A 6,075-nucleotide genomic window follows, 5' to 3' on the forward strand; every position below is an offset into this window, starting at 1 on the left:
AAAAGAACGTAAAAAGAGGGAAATCGTTGGAGTTTCGATTGGCCGAGAGTGGACCCGCAGGCTTCGTGAAACCGCGGTACGTCACTGTGCGCCTGCCGAAAACTCACCGCAAGTTTGTTGTCAAACTCGCACGTGTTCGGAAAAAGTACAACACGGTGTCTGCAGATACGGCCCGTGTTATCGTTCTCCTTTTTTCTTATCTCTTGCTGTACGTTTACACTGGCGTCGAGCAGTTTTGCGAGCGTGGACTAGACTCGGACGAGAGAATATACGGAACGCGGATGATTTCGTCGTTCGTGGCATCCTCTACGAATCTCGAAAAAATCGACGGCTAACCTCTATCTTACGAGAAAGTTTCCGACTCGTTTGTTCGTCTTCTTCTAAATCGTGGAAGAAATGATAACAGCGTTGCGTTAAAAGAAAAGTTGTACGTTCTTTCTTTGCCAATGTTTGGCAACTTGGTGGCGATCATCGAACAACGTTCCATCGTACTGGCTCCCTCGGATCTTGAAAAGATGAATTCTATCGGAACGGGACTCTGAGGTAATTTATCGATAAATAATTTATTCGATAGCGAAATTTCGCGGATAATGTAAATCTGAAAAGGTGATACGTTCGAAAGCGAGCTTCTCTAATTCGTATCTGTTCTCGCGTTCATCGCAGAAACACGCAGTCTGATAACTTCGAAACAAAGTTAAAAAGACACAATACGTTTTAGTTTTGCATGCTTGGCGTTAAACGACTATAACAACCATTGGCCGTGTTTCGCAACTATTACGTTGATTCTTGCTTATTCTAAGTATACTACTATAGGTACGATGACTTGTCAACGAAAGAGCGTATATTCGAGCGTATATTCGAGCGATTGGTTAAACTTTTTGTCGTGCAAAAATTCGGCAAAATAGGACGAATCCTGGTTTTGTCGAGTATATGAACGGCCAACGATGGGGGTAACGATAATTTCACCGCGTGAAAATGTGGTTCGGTGGACAGAGGGAGCAGAATAAGAAATTACGGTTAGAGATATGGACAAAAGGAATCGTCGTAGACGTTACCGGCGCGACGTAGTGATTTGCAAACGATCTCTTTTCGTTTGTCGTTGCTTGGAGAAACGAAATGCTAGCCAGCTGAGCGAGTGAAACTGGTCAACCGGACTACTTAAATTTGTTACCTTGCTGTAGCTCGAACCAGACACGCGCGATTGTTTTGATGTGCCGGTAGCAGTTATCGACACTGCCGGACGAGATCGATTTACCGACCGATCGATCTTTTTTCACGTTTACCGTGGACGACGTTACACCTAAGACTGGTAACTAAGTTCAGGGTGCGTTTCTCGCGCGAAATTGGTCACGACGATAAGAAAGACAGAAAGCACATAACACTGGATTCCGATGACAAATGGATCGCGTTACGAGTTGGAAAAGTGGCGGGGCAACTGCTCCATTTGCTGCAGGGCCGATCCTTCTCGCACTATTTCTCGCACTGATACAGGGTAGAACGACGAGGTATCGGCGACGAGGAGTTGCAGAGACGACGAAAAGCGTAAACGTGCTGCACTGATCCGATGAGGAAAACGCGCGTATACTTGGAGGGAGGTTTCGTTGGCGGGAAAACGAAAGACTGGCGGCAGACCGCGTGGTTGCTGCCGTGTATAAGCGAGGAGGAAGAGGAGACGGATAGAAAGCGCGCGCGGGAGAGGACACAAGAGCGTGGCGCCCCTAAACGATCAGCTGATTTCTCACTGTCATCCACCACCGTCTTCTCGATAACGTCACAAACATGTTCGTTGGTACGTAGATTCGGCTCCTTCGCGCGGTATCCTATCACTCGGTTGACACTCGGTCACTGTAGATCGGCAGCTGGTTGTTTGCCACGCGAGATAATTATTCGATTTCACCATGCGATCACTGGGCTGGCTGTGACTTCTCCGAGCAAGAAGTAGATCGACCCACGCGACTCGGTCAACTATTAACTATTTCGAGGGAAAAACTTGCGAGGAGAAAATTTGAACGGAAAACTCGGGCGTCGCTAAAGAAACGTTAAGAGAAAACTGACCGTATCGTGTGGCTTGCGTGTGCGGCACAGCGGCGTCGGCGACGGCCGGTGAGTGAATGCGCCGTGACGTTAGGCGCCCCTCCTAAGATCCCCGCCCCTCTCGCTCCTTAAACATCTCCCTCCCACACGACGCGTCATCTCTCTTTTCCCGCACGATACATGCCGCCGCTCGCTTGCTCTCACGCTAACCAACCAACCTCCCTCTCTCTTACCGGCCGCCTGCCCCCTTTCGCCCGCCAACCCCTTTCCCATATGCTTTCTCCTCTTCGTCGCTTTACCGCGCCCCGCGCGCAATCCTACCACCACCTCTCACCACCCCTGGCGTGTGTCCTGCCGCTCCAACCAACATTCGCGGACCGCCAACTACCCCTTTCCTTCCTTTCTACTTCGGCCAAATCTACCGTTCCATGCGAGACGCGCTCCTTCTTGTTGCCCTAACTCGCGCCTTTCCTTCCCCCGGCTATCTATCCTCTCTCTACCCAGCGCTTTGCTTCGCACCACCGTTCCTCGCTAGCTACCACGAATCCACGCGTTCATCCGCCAGCCGATGCAACCGATAAGAAAAGTTGCACGTGCACGCGACCGATTCCACGTTTCTCCACGTTTCTCCTCGTTTTGCCCCATTTCCAAACGCCAGCATGCCGTCAGACAGTATGTTTTCTTGGTAGTTTCGCTCGATCGTACCGGCTTCCATCGAGACAGCCGCATACGGCCGTTTCGTCCGAATTCCATCTCTACCTGCGTTGCGTTTCGCAATTACGCAATTACGTACGCAATTACGTACGCGTGGTCGTCGTTCCACGTAATCTTTCGTTTCTTTCGGATCGCTGGAAATTCTTGGATTCGCGTCGTCCAACAACAACGTTGAAACGTGATTGCGCGCGGTCGCCAGCAACGATCCAAGAAAAACGACATCCATGCCTCTTGCGAGTCGCTGGAAACTCGAAATACGCAAGTTCGTAGATCGATGGCCGACCGGAGACGATAAATACGAAGCAGGTGTCGTAAAGATTTCGAGGACGGCGAAAAGCGGAGCACGAGGAGTCAAGGCCGTCGCCGGAGGTAGCACTAAGAGGGTGAATTCCAAGTTCAGCACCTTTCGAAGGTTCTTGGATCGCAACGGGACACCATAGGAAGGTAAGAACTGTAGATAGTTTCCTCCTTCCACTTACAGTCATGCTGTCTCTCTTACGCTTCCGTGTTTCCGTCCGTTTATATACTTCCGCCAAATACTTTAGCGTCTCTTATTCTCTCTAGTCGATATTTTTCCACCACACGACATCGCGTTTAACAATTTTCCACGATTTATTATACGTTGTTAGCTTCGATTTATTTTTAGAAATATCGTCCGACAAAAAGTGAGGTTTTTCCATATACAGTAAGCGACCTTTGTATATCGCTGACGAATAATACTGATTTAACGTTATTAATCGATTAAGCGATAGATATACGGTTCTCTACATTCGACCATCTTTTCATCGAGAAACGCAACGTTTACGTACACTTACGCGTAGTTGTTTCGAAGTAATCGTCGATGAAAATTTGTTAAGCGCTATCGCGCGTATTTGTCGGACGTGGCTGTTTAAAAATGAAGACGAAAAGCACTCTATTAAACATTGGTATTGTCGCAAACACCTTCGAACGTAGTTCGTTGTCCAAAGTTTCGCGGATGAAAGCCAAATCACGTTACTAGTAATTATACCAATAGAATACAAACTTGCACGCCCGTGCCAGCGTGTAATCTCGAACTTGCTGTAATTATATATTCGAAAGGAATATGAAATCTCGGATGAGTTTCGATCGATCGTTGACACGTAGAAAGTCGAAGGACCGTACTTTCGCGTACCCCGTGCGCGATGCGAATCATGGAAAAAAGCGCGCGTCCTTTCGCAGAACAAATTCTTGTACGATTCCGAACGAATCGCAAACTTTAACACGTTATTTCTACGTGACGTAAACGAGAGGCGCGATCGCGTGACAAACGATATAAACGTAATAATTTCAAGAATTCTTTGCTTACCTATAGAACCAAAGAACTTTGTGCTCACAGTTCTATAAGGCCGAAACCTTAAATTCCGATTTCAACGAGTACACGTGGATCCATGAGGGGCGTAGATCCGGTAACGCTCAATTTGCTGCAATATATCCACTATCACTATCCTTTGTTCACTTCGGGGCGCGTAAAAAATATCACGAGTCACATCATTCTGTTCGGTAGATGTGGAACTTAACAGCTGTTACGCGAGAGACAAGTATCACAAAGAACGGTGCAAGTTGTCCCGTGGCGGAATCCACGTTAGTTTCGGCACATACCACGAGTGCATCGGCCAAAAGCTTGACCGTGATTTATCATCAACTGGCGTTCCCGCGGGGGTGTTTTATCACAGTCGTGTCGGACGGGTGGTCGATCGCGTGGCACGCGTGAAATTCCGCAGGTGGTGGACGCAGCTCGTCCACTCTCGACGTCGGACTTCCCTGTGAATGTATAAGATGGACGCACACGCACACGCACACGTCCGCGCACACGCACACGCACGCGCACACGCACACAAACAAACAATCAAACGCACACGCACGCACGCAGGCGCGCGCGCGCGCGTGTCCATACACACACACACGTATGCAGGTACACACACGTACGCAGGTACACACACGTACAGGCACACCAACAGGAACACGAACACGAATACGAACACGAACTGGAACACGCACGTACACGTATACGTGTGCGCGCGTAAATACACGATTTCCACACAGGTGTGCGGTGGAGCGGCGGCGGGCGGCCTGGCTCTTAGAGCAGTCGCGTTGTGACTGCCTCTTCGGACTTGCCACTGAAAGTGGAGAACGAGGCGAAGAGTCCCACCTCCTTGTGCCACCTCCAACTGGGTGGGTACCAGCCCATCGGACCCTCCCTCTCCTCTCTTGTCTCGTCCAACCTTTTGCTTCAGCGCTATACGTGCCGTCCGTCCAGAGAGCCGTCGAACGTGTATAGCCGATTGTACGCGTAACGTGCGTGCTTCGTGTCGGACAGAACCAACGCTACTGCCGAGCTTTTGCTGTCCAAGCAGCCGAGTTAGCCCCTTACCTACGCTCTTGAGATTCTCTTCTACCTGGGGGTGAGTGGCGGGGGGCACTTTGCTACCTACTCGGCTAAGATTCCTTAACCGTGCCCTAAATAATACTGGCTTCGAGGGAGGTACACCTGCTCGGCAACCTGTGGCCTTTCGTCCCTTTTCGACCAATGACCATACAACCTACAACTTCCGTTAGAAGCGCGTTTAAATCTCGCCAAAGAAGCGGAGCTTTTTCGCTAGATCCGTAGGATTTTCCTTGACGCTTCGCTAAGTCGCTTGTCCGTCGTCGAGGTATGCAGTTTCTTTCGGTGGACGTTGTTCGACGGAACGATGATACGCTTGAGAAATTCTTTTAAAATGTATATATAGCCAAAAGTATATAGTTACGGTGTTTGTCTTTTGTCCAGTGTCGTTCGTTTATCGTTAGTAACCCAACTATCGGTCGAAACCAACCAAACTTCCGATGCTGATTTACGGCCAAAATCTGCTTCTATATATTTCCGATACTTGCAATTTTACATCCTTCTGTTCCGTGATACGGCAAAGGCTAATCAGAATATGCACGTAGTAGGTAATTGTTTCCACATCGAAAGCGTTATCTCGTTTTTTCTTATTTCGAATAAGACGATGCAAGCAACGACGCTTTGAAATTTTACGCGTTAGGACGACGGCCGGTACGATCTAACGTATAAGAGTACGATTCAAGCTAATCGCTAAACTCTTTATATCTGCTAACAGCTGAAATCTCGGTAGAGATTGTAACCACGATTCTATTAGAGTTACAAACATAATTATAATTTGCGTATTTGATTTGTCATGTCAAATGTGGCATGTAACGCAGTTGTTAATATCCGTAATATCAGTTAGGTTTTGGAAGCATAGTTGGTTCAAACTCTCCGTCCAACGATTAGTTTGAACGAATTACAAGTATCGCGCGAAAATACAC

The sequence above is a fragment of the Bombus vancouverensis genome, chromosome 6, assembly GCF_051014615.1.
Source record: "Bombus vancouverensis nearcticus chromosome 6, iyBomVanc1_principal, whole genome shotgun sequence".
NCBI lineage: Eukaryota > Metazoa > Arthropoda > Insecta > Hymenoptera > Apidae > Bombus > Bombus vancouverensis.